The sequence below is a fragment of the Apium graveolens genome, chromosome 10 (assembly GCF_009905375.1).
Source record: "Apium graveolens cultivar Ventura chromosome 10, ASM990537v1, whole genome shotgun sequence".
NCBI lineage: Eukaryota > Viridiplantae > Streptophyta > Magnoliopsida > Apiales > Apiaceae > Apium > Apium graveolens.
Window position 1 is genome coordinate 155,814,885 of NC_133656.1, and position 11,436 is coordinate 155,826,320.

The 11,436-nt window shown below is 36.6% G+C and overlaps 1 non-coding gene across 1 annotated transcript; it reads left to right on the forward strand.

Annotated features, from left to right (window-relative positions):
- The first annotated feature begins 5,099 nt into the window (after positions 1–5,099).
- LOC141694553 (small nucleolar RNA R71) lies at positions 5,100–5,206 on the forward strand. The gene has a single exon (XR_012563846.1). It is a non-coding gene; the product is annotated as a small nucleolar RNA R71 (small nucleolar RNA).
- Positions 5,207–11,436: the final 6,230 nt, after the last annotated feature.

The window sequence follows — 11,436 nt, forward strand, 5'->3', positions numbered from 1 at the left end:
AAGGTAGGCATGTTATATCATCTAGCACATTAGTCTAAGCATTATACATCTCTATGTATCACATGAAGCATTTAAAAGCAATTAAAACAGTCAAAAATAGCTTAAAAACACTTCTGTTAGCTATAAACAGTTCGAAACAATTTTATAAAATATCATATAATATACCATTAGAAGCGTCTCGAAAAGACGAATCCAACGGCACCAAAATCGCCCTATTCTGAGCTCGCACGTGCCCTCACACGCCGAAAGAAGTTTCCCCATGCGCGGCCACGTGCACACGCGCTGTCAGGCGCGTGTGTGACTGTTCCCCTCGCGCCCCCACGCGCACACGCGCGTCACGCGCCCGAACCCCTGTGCTGACGTCAGCATGACGTCATCTGATGACGTCAGCATCCGTCTGACCTTTGACCAGCGCGTAGCTGACACGCGCCGCGCGTGACATACGAGCGCGTGTGCCCCATGCGCGCGCGCCAGTTGCGCGGTCCTTCCTTTTGCTGTGAGTCGCCGCCTTTTCTCGATTAGCGTGCCGCCGACCTGACTTCTCTTTCTCCGTGCAAACACCACAACACAGCATGCAGATGTATAGCAGCCACAGATGTATTTATATATATACAACTTTATATACATATATATATACATACTTATTTAATTACGAATTTAATTGCAAGAACTTCAAAAATTCATAATAAAAAATCTATACATCATAAAATTATGAAAAAAATACCCAGACGATCTACAACACTTGTAGAACCCAGATCAACATTCAAAATTATTCTGAGAAATGATTTCTCATCAGACAAAATTAATCCATTATATAACTTGTAAAAATCATAATTAATTCATACAAGCACATAAAATTCAGAAATTTTTACCACAGATCTATATGCATACAACCTAAGCTCTGATACCATTGTTGGATTTTAATCGCAGCGGAGGCATGGTAAAACACTTTTAAGCATATAAAATCCAAATAAAAGCATATAAATCGTGGTAAAAACATATGAATCAATTACTAACCTTTAATATGTGATCCAAAAGCAACGATCGGAGATCCTTAGCAGCTGCTCCTCAAACGTGAAGCACTCCACCAGTATCCACCAAGAAAACGACGTTAAGGAGGAGGAGGAGGTGGAGAGAATTAGGTTTTATAAAATTTTTGGGGTTCGAATAAAAATAGGGTTTATAATAGTATATTTATAGGCAAATTTTTCAGCTGAAATTTTCCCATAAAATATTATTATTATTAACCCATTTATTATTCTTATTAATAATTAAAACACCTTTTAATTATTAATCCTTTTTCTAAACACTTTAGAAATAATTCTCTCTCTTGATTTAATTTCCAAAAAATTAAATCCTTAATTAATAATATTAAGAACTTTTCTTAATTAATTTATAATCAATTAAATCTCATTTAATCAATTATTAAATTTGCCAATTAATTATTTATTTCACAAATAAATAAATATTAGCCATTATTAATTAATTCCTCCACAATTAAATCATTCTCTTTTTATGGTGTGACCCTGTAGGTTCAATATTAAGCCGGTAGTAGAAATAAATAATAATAAAACTATCCTGGACAGAAAGACCCTATGAAGCTTCACTGTTCCCTGGGATTGGCTTTGGGCCTTTCCTGCGTTATCATTATTTATATAAATTCTCTAATTTATTAAATATGATTAATTAATTAATCACATTTATTCTACATCGTGAGGGATACTTCTCAGCATATCGCGACTATCCGGATAATACGAATTCACTGCTTAGAATACCAAGAACCTATTCAGTGAATTGTTACCGTATAATAAACTCCTTCTACCCTACAATGTCCCGATTAAATACAAGGCATGGATCTCGTGTCAAGCCTATCTAATTTAATCACTTGCTTACCATTTACTATGCTTAGTTCTATGCAAATCAGAAACTCCTTTCTAATTTCATTCACTCTGGCCATAGATTCCTGAACTAGCATAAGTGGATCAGCCTTGAACATTCTCTTCCTACACTGGAAGGGGTAGATCCTTTATTGATCATACACTATCTTCGTGTACAAATTCCTATACCCAGTAGAGCCCTAATAATTGTCCCTGGAGACTAAGAACTAAACCAAAGCATAGTTCAGTGTACACAAGATGACTATGATGACCTCAAGTCTAAGGATACTTGTACAACTATCACTATGTGAACAACTACTGACACGTGAGTGAACTCCATCAGTTGTTCAGTTGTGCGAGTCATGTTCAGTGAACTTATTCTATAATAAGCACCTACATACTAGCTATAGTGTCACCACACAAATATATATGAGAACAGACATCCTTCAAAATGAAGCAAGCATAGTATGTACCGATCTTTGCGGATTATTAATTACCAGTTAGTAATCCTATGACCAGGAACTATTTAAGTTTAGAGTTATCATCTTTTAGGTCTCACTATTATGATCTCATCATAATCCATAAAAAGCTTTACTCTAAACTATGGTATATCTTATTTAAACACTTAAATAGATAAAGCCCGTAATAAAAACAAAACAAGTCTTTTATTAATATCAATGAAATCAAAACAGATAAAAGTTATTCCTAAATCCTAATACATGATTGGACTTAGGACATATTCCTTTTAGATATAATGCCAATACAACTATATGCAACATACTAACACGATAACAAATACGCAAAACAAAAACAAATAACTACATGAAAAATATGCAAACTATATGAACTAAACTATCATGAATATGCATCTATATGGACTCACACACAAATATTCTTTAACTATCACACCCAAACTTAAAAATTTCACTATCCTCAGTGAAGCTAATAGCAAGGAATCAAGGCATACCTACTCGGAAGAAGAATCACCCTCTTCGGGTGGAGGATCAGGTGGCTAATCAACCTCGCCACCAGTGTCTCAGAAAACAGTATCGAGAGCGTGTGTCAAATCTTCAGCAAAACATTGGTGGATGCCATGCATGGCCTCAATACGCCGAATCAACAATCTATAATGCGCATCACCAAGACCAAACCTATCAACTGTCTGTGGTGCACGAGAGGGACCCTCTGTAAGCACGGAAGGAATCGGTCGGTCACCCTTTAGATTATCATAGATATATTCCAACCCCTTGTCAGGGGGTGTACCTAAAAATGCATAACTCAGATAATATGACAACGACGTGAGCTCAAGTGTGGGAGCTTCTTCAATAAACGGTTGAAAATTCTCCTCATAAATTTTTAGCTCTGCTAACCCAAGAGAATCGAATGGCATATCCAACTTCCTCTTCCACGGAGGTGCATTCAAAACATGCAGTTGCTCTGCTCCTTCTTCATCTTCAAAAATTGATTCCCATATTAAGGATATCTCTAAGGTAACTGACTTTGGCAATTGCTCAAGCTCCGAATTCACGACAGAGTCGACCCACTCTATTTTAAAGCACTGCTCTTTATCTGTGGGTAACTTTATTGCCTTAAACACATTAAAAGTGACCTTCTGATCTTGAACCTTCATCGTAAGCTCCCCCTTTTTGCACATCGATCATAGTTCGGCCTGTAGCCAAGAATGGTCTTCCCAAGATGATGGGAATCTTCTTATCTTCCTCAAAATCTAGAATGACGAAATCAGCAGGGAAGATGAGCTTATCCACCTTGACCAAGACATCCTCCACTATACCTCGTGGATAAGTGATGGTCCGATCGGCCAACTGCAAAGACATGTTCACAGGTTTTGGATCAGGAAAACCAAGTTTCTTGAAGATAGACAGGGGCATCAGATTGATGCTAGCTCCCAAGTCACGCAAACACTTATCGAATGACAGATTGCCAATGGTGCAAGGTATCGTGAAGCTTCCAGGATCTTTAAGCTTCGGAGGTAGTTTCTATTACAGCACAACACTACACTCTTCCGTTAGAAAAACTGTTTCCAACTCTTTAAGTTTTAGCTTCCGAGAGAGAATACCCTTTATGAACTTAGCATAGCTCAGCATCTGTTCTAGAGCTTCAGCAAAAGGTATGTTAATGTGCAACTTCTTGAAAATCTCCAAAAACTTGGCAAATTGCTTGTCGAACTTATGCTTTTGAAGCCTTTTAAGAAATGGTGGAGGTGGATAGACTTGTTTATCCCCTGTATTACCTTCAGGAGGATTGTTTTTATCAGCATTCTTCTTCGGTTCCACCTCGGCATCCTTCTGCACAACTTTTTCAGCTATAGTCTCATTTCCTGGAATTGGCAAGGGTGCAGATGCACCTGCATTCTGGACAGAATTTTCAGACTCTTCGTCTTGTTGAATTTAGGGGCTTGCAACCTTTCTAGAGCTCAAGGTGATGGCGTTCACCTATTCTTTAACTTCCCTCTTGCCTGGATTAGCTTCTATATCACTAGCAAGAGTTCCTTGAGGTTGACTCAACAGTGCATTGGCAATTTGCCCTATCTGGTTCTCCAGAGTCTTGATTGAAACCGTTTGGCTTTTGCACATCAGCCTCAACTCCTCCAATTCCGATCTTTCATTCACAGATGGACCTGGACCTCCTTGAGATTGTCGTTGCATTCCCTGTGGCTGAAACTTATGTCTTGGTACAAACTGTTGCTGGAAACCAGGAGGATTGAATTGCTTGTTTCCAAACTGCTGGTACAGTTGTTGCATTGCATTCTGATTGTTGCTCCAGCTGAAGTTAGGATGATTGCGATTGTTGGGATGATAAATGGCTGGAACTGGTTGTTGCAACCTCTAAAAGTTGCTCACAAACTGAGCTGATTCACAAGATATAGCACAATGCTCCATCGCATGCGCACCTGCACACAGCTCATAAACACTGGCTATCTGATTGACTTTATAGTTGGCCAGAGAATCGATTTTCATAGCTATCATCTTTAGCTGAGCAGTGATAGCCGTAGCTATATCCACCTCAAGAACTCCTGCTACCTTGCCCTGTGGCATTCTCAAGGTTGGATACTGATATTCATTCGCAGCCATCATCTCGATCAGCTCATAAGCTTCCCCATAGCTTTTAGCCCATAGAGCTCCACCTGATGATGCATCGAGCATAGGTCTCGACTGTGCTCCCAACCCATTATAAAAGCAATTGATCACCATCTAGTCAGGTATTCCATGATGAGGACACTTTTTATGCATCTCCTTGTAGCGCTCCCAAGCTTCACATAAAGATTCACCCGATTGATGCGCGAATTGAGTAAGAGCATTCCTGATTGCAGCTGTTTTTGCCATAGGGAAGAATTTAGTGAGAAACTTTTGAGCAAGATCTTCCCAAGTAGTAATCAAACCAGCTGGTAGAGAGTGTAACCAGCTCTTAGCCTTGTCCCTCAGAGAGAATGGGAACAGTCTCAGTTTCACCGCATCCTCAGACACACCATTAAACCTGAAGGTGTCGCAGATCTCTATGAAATCCCTGATATGCATATTTGGATCTTTTGTTGTAGCACCCCCAAATTGAACTGAGTTCTGGAGATCGTGCTAGGCTTGATCTCGAAGGTATTATCCACGATGGCTGGCCTAACAATGCTAGATTGAATGTCATTAATCTTCGGTTGAGAAAAATCCATCAACGCTTTCGTTGTTGCTGCCGGATCTCCCATAAAAATTAGAGTACCTGAAACACACATAAGTAAACCGTGAAAGTAAAAGAACCTGAGTCAGTGAACTTTAATGACCACTGATGTCAAGCACATAAACTAAAAATTAACACCGAGTCCCCGGCAGCGGCGCCAAAAACTTGTTAGGACGAAAACACGCTCTAAAATTACACACAAGTATACGCGTTCGCAAGTAGTATCAGATTTAAATCAAGTTCGTTCCCACATGGACTGGTTTAAGTTAAATTCAGATTATGCACTTATGCAACAATGGTATGGCTATCGCTCAATGCTAAGACAATAACAAGTTGAGATGTTTATAACTAAAATTAAACCAACCTGCAATTAACTAAGAATTAAAGTGATTGAATTAACTGTATGAGACAAATATGGGATTCTAACTTCATTAAATACTTCATTCAAAATCATTGTTCTTAACCTTAGCATGCAATGGTGATGACAATTAATCAGATAACAGGAAACTAGTAAATGCCAACTTTCGTTGTACGAATACCCTACTACCAGACATCCATAAAAGAGATAGAAGCTGAATAGACACCAATTATGTTGAAACCCTATATGTCTATAGAATTTGACAATATAACGGTTTAATACGCAAGTTATCTATCTTGATTACATAGGGCAAGTAAGATGGTTAAAATTACCTATGAATCATGCATAACAAACACATGAACCTATGATAGCGTGGCAAGTTCTAAATCTCTATATTTACTGTCACTTCAATAGAGATTAACAAACTATCTTATATGTTCGTAACGCACATAAGACGAATACGCACAACCAATACTAGGATATCATATAATCACCACATACTTAGGTATCAAAACAATTAACTATAGAAATCCATAAGTAAATCCGTTAGAACCCCACGATAACGATTAGTTCATAACCGAACTCATCGTCACCATGGGTTCCAATGAAAGCATGGTAAATAAACTAAGATAAACTAGGTCTAAAATAACTGAATAATAATAACAAAGAACATTAGCAAGAGTATTAGGTTCAAATAACAAAGAAAATAAGCATCCAAGATTACAACTTAAGCAAAGAATCACAAGTAAAAATAAGATCTTCTTCTCCTTCGTTGTCTTGTGCTATTAGGTCTTCTTGCTGCTCTCTCCCTTGCTCTTCTCAACATGAAAAACGTCTTTATATATATATAGGCTTATGGACGATCTGGACGCTTTAATTCTTTGAATTAGAATAGAATCAGGATTCTGGAAAAACGACCTGGAGCGGCCGCCCTGCATACTAGCGCGACCGCCCCGCATACCAGCGCGGTCGCCCTTGCTTTCTGTTAAATGAGCGCGGCCGCTCCCAATATCAGTGCGGCCGCTCCGAGCTTCTGGAAAAACTGATTTTTCTTGTTTCCTTGACTTCTCGTCCTGGTTTCTTGCGTGCAATCGACCGAGGTTCCATCCTAACACTCTTTTAAGCATAAAACATGCAATATCCATTCCTTCTTTCAAATATGCCCTGAAATGCAAAACACTACAAAAACACATCAAAAACACAAACAACTTTTAGACAAAACACCAATTCGAGCCTTTACGAAGCGTTTTAAGTGGATATAAATGCCACTTAACACGAGACCAACATAATTTACTCGAAAATATATTAAATATTAATTTACATACATACACACACATGTGACTTTATCTTTACTAATATTAAAAGATTCAATTTTAATGGTGTATTTCAGAGTTATTGATATATATATATTAGAAGAAAATAACAAAAGTCTTTTATGTTCTGAAAATAAGAATGATCAATTAAATTTAAGTTTTTTTTAATGTGTTAAAAACTAAATAGATTATGTCAATTTTAATTTATGAATTGATAATTATCTGACATCTTATAAAATTAATTTTGTATAATAGAGAGGATTAAAAACTAAGTATACGGCCGAGATCAACTTCAGTTAATGAATTACGACATTAGCAATGATATTAAATCAACGTAAATGTTGAATTAAAAAAATAACATTTTTCTTAAAAAATAAACTTATATTAATTGTTGTGTAAATCTACTTTGTTGAATATTACGATTGCAGGTCTTGACCACTTTAATTATGCATTACTAATCCTTTTAAATTAAACAAGGTGATTGTAAATTAGTAATGATTTAAGTAATAAAATATCTCATTACTCCGGGTTTATTTGACCAAAACTCAAAAAATTTACTCGGCTCCGTGTTAGGACGAAAACATGCGCTAAATTTACATGCAAGTACACGCGTTCGCAAGTAATATAGAATTGTTTCTAGTTCGTTCCCACAGAGACTGGTTTAGGTTAACTTCAATTTATGCACTTATGCAACAATGATATGGCTATCGTTCAATGTTGGATATATTTGAGATGTCATGTCTAATATGTTTTATGTTTAGTTTTCAGATCTTAACTAACAGGAAATATTAGTTCTTACTAAAATCAGGACTTACTGGAAGTCAGGACTTAAGGATATCATGACTTAGATTATTAGAAGATAATATCAGAAGATGGATATCAGAACTTAAGTACTGGAGGACTAACAGTTAAGGAAGGAAGCTGATTTACAGGAAAGAAGATCGAAACTAATACGGAATAAGATATGCATGAAAAGAGTTCGAGGACTAGAAGAATTATATAAGATATCTGGTTGATATATTTTAAGAGACAATATTATATTCCATATCAACTAGAAGTTATCTTGTTAGGTCACACAACACTGTAGAAGGGGGTTGAATACAGTGTAGAATACAATCAAATCGATTTAAAGCACAAGTAACAGAAAACATATGTATTCGATATAACAAACTCTGTTACAATGGAACTGTTCTCTCTCAGTGATGAACAAATATCACGAGAGCTGCTAGGTTACAATATATGATCTTCTCGATGATCGTAACTCTTATAGAGTAAACCTATATTTGTGTTTATATAGACACACAGTTACAAGATAACTTCTAGTTGATATGGAATATAATACTGTCTCCTGAAATATATCAACCAGATATCATATATAATTCTTCTAGTCCTCGAACTCTTTCCATGCATATCTTATTCCGTATTAGTTTCGATCTTCTTTCCTGTAAATCAGCTTCCTTCATTAACTGTTAGTCCTCCAGTACTTAAGTTTTAATAACCATCTTCTGATATTATCTTCTGATAATCTAAGTCCTGATATCCTTAAGTCCTGACTTCCAGTAAGTCCTGATTTCAGTAAGAACTGATATTTCATGTTAGTTAAGATCTGAAAACTAAACATGAAACATATTAGACATGACATCTCAAATATATCCAACAATCTCCCCCAACTTGTAAATTATGCAAGAATATACAAGTTAATAGATTTGATGATGTCAAAAACACTTAAGTTCAAATGCAATAAGAGTTTAATAAGACTATAAATTACAACTTACAAAACATCCAGCTTTACCAACATCACTGAATCAATCTGAATCCATTATGATTCTTAACAAAATCATTTATCAGATTATCTTCAGCTTTCTTCAGAACTTTAGCTAACTGTGCTTTGACCTTCATCAGTTCTTCTTCTTTACTGTCACCAATTTGATAAATGGTTGTTCTGAGAGCTTGAATGGATGTTCTTTCAAGTCCATCACCAAGTCTGATAACCTTAGGATGTGAAGAGTTTTCATTATGACATAAGCATCTTCCTTTCAGAATAACTTCCACCTTAACAGAATTCTTCAGCATAGGAATTTCTCTTCCATCACCTTCAGTAATCATTAGACTGTAATGAGAAGTCTTTGTACCAGAGATTCTGAATAGATCTCTTATAGCCTTCAAAATATATTCTGACCATCTTCTTGTAACATCAGATTTTACTTCCAGAAGATAATGAATATGTTGAAGTTCTCTGATAGACTTCTTTAATACATCAGAATCAGCTAATCTATAAGTCCTTCCATCATTGAGAAATAAGATTAATTTCTCTTTCAGATTCTCCTTATCATGAGCATCTATCACAACTTGAGCAGACAACACCTTGTCAAGGTGCCTTTGTTTGATTTGTTCATATGGTTTGTCTATCAATATGAAAGGATCTCCTAGAGTAACATCACTCCTGTTTGAATCTTATCTTCGTCAGAACCTAATCCAGCTCTATCTCTAGGTTGCTTGGCTTTCAACCCAAATGTAGCAAGTTGATTAATCATGAGATTGGATTTTGGTTCAACTGGAGTAGCTTTCTTCCATAACAGCTTCTTCTTATCAGCAATTGTCAATTTATTCAAATCAACTTGAGCATTGTCAGCAGTTGATGTCTTGATAGCTTGATCAGAATTTGATGTTTCTTCTGTACCTTCATGTCCTTTATTCTGAACAACAACTTGAGCATTGTCAGAGGTTGTTTTAGAATCTTCACTTATCTTTCTTCTTTTCAGAATTTGAATAGTTTCATCTTCAACAAGATTATCATCAGATACTTGAACCATTTTACACACTGGTTTCATCAGATCTTGAGAAGTTTTCAAGTCCAGTGACTTGGTTGGTTCATCAATTTTTCCTTTCCCTTTGTCTTTGGGATTACTCTCAGTCTGTGATCTAGTTCTGAACTTTGAAGTTCCAGAATTTGACTTTTCCTTGATCACAATGCCTTTGGCCTTGGAGGTTTCTTTGCATCAGAAGCTTTAGACTTAAGATTTGTCTTCTCACCAGCAAATATAACTTCTTCCTCCTTGAGAGTTTCTAAATCCATTCCTGGATTGTGTTTCAGAAATAATCTTCTTGCTATCTCCTCATCAAGTGTCTGGATTTTAGGATCTTTGTAATAAACAGTAGTCTGCTTCCCCTTTAACTTTGGAGTTTGCAAGAACTTCTGAGAGTATTCAGATCCTGACTGAATCAGAATATCAGAACTTGACATCAGACTTTTCTTATCACCACTTGACTTTAGTCTTTGAGCATTCACAGCATCAGAACTTGACTTGTTCTGAATAGAAGATTTTCCTTGAACTTTTCTTTGACCTCTGCTCTTTTCAGAGTTTCCCTGGTCATCACCTTTATCATCCTTTTTCTTCAGTTCTTGAGTAGGTGAGCATTTGGACTTAACTACCTTCTCCCCCTTTTTGGCATCATCAGGAAGTAAGAGAGAAAGAAGAAGTTCAACTGAAGATTGGATTTCATCCAATTGAGCTTTTGGAGAAGCTTGATTAACTAGAACCTCAGCAATTTGGGCCTGTTGCTTCTCTTGAGTTTTCTCAATGGCTGCAACTTTTTCAGAAATAGGTCTGATATACCTGTTTTGTCAAGCTTGAGCACCTGATTGAGCTTATCAGCTTGTTCTCTGAGTGTATCAACCTTTTCATGAGTAGCAGTATGTAGACCTTGAAGATGTTTTGTAGACAGGGCTGTGATCTTGAGCTGTGTCTTGAAATCAGCATTTGTGAGCAACTCATCAGCTTTTGCAATATGCTCTGTCAGAATTTTAGAACATGGAATAAAATCTGATTCATTCCACTTCTTGGTCCACTCAACACCTCTGTGAGTATCCTCCCAAGGAATAGGTGTTTCCTTTTCCACAATTTTTGTCACCAATTCTTCCTTGCCCAGAATAGGTATTGGAGTCTCAGCAGAAACACCATCATTAGAACTTGAGGAAGACTCATTCTATTCTGATAGCTCAACAGTGTGTGAAGCAACTGGAGATTCAGGAATGACATCATCTAAATTTTGATCAGCAGAATTTATCTCCAGAGCTGGTGTCTTTAATGTAGATGGAGCTTCCAGATAAAGAACTTCAGGTATATTCAAATTATGAATATCTATTTCAGAAATATCATTTTGTTCTTTAGCATCATCTGTAGCTTTAATAGGAGAGACATGA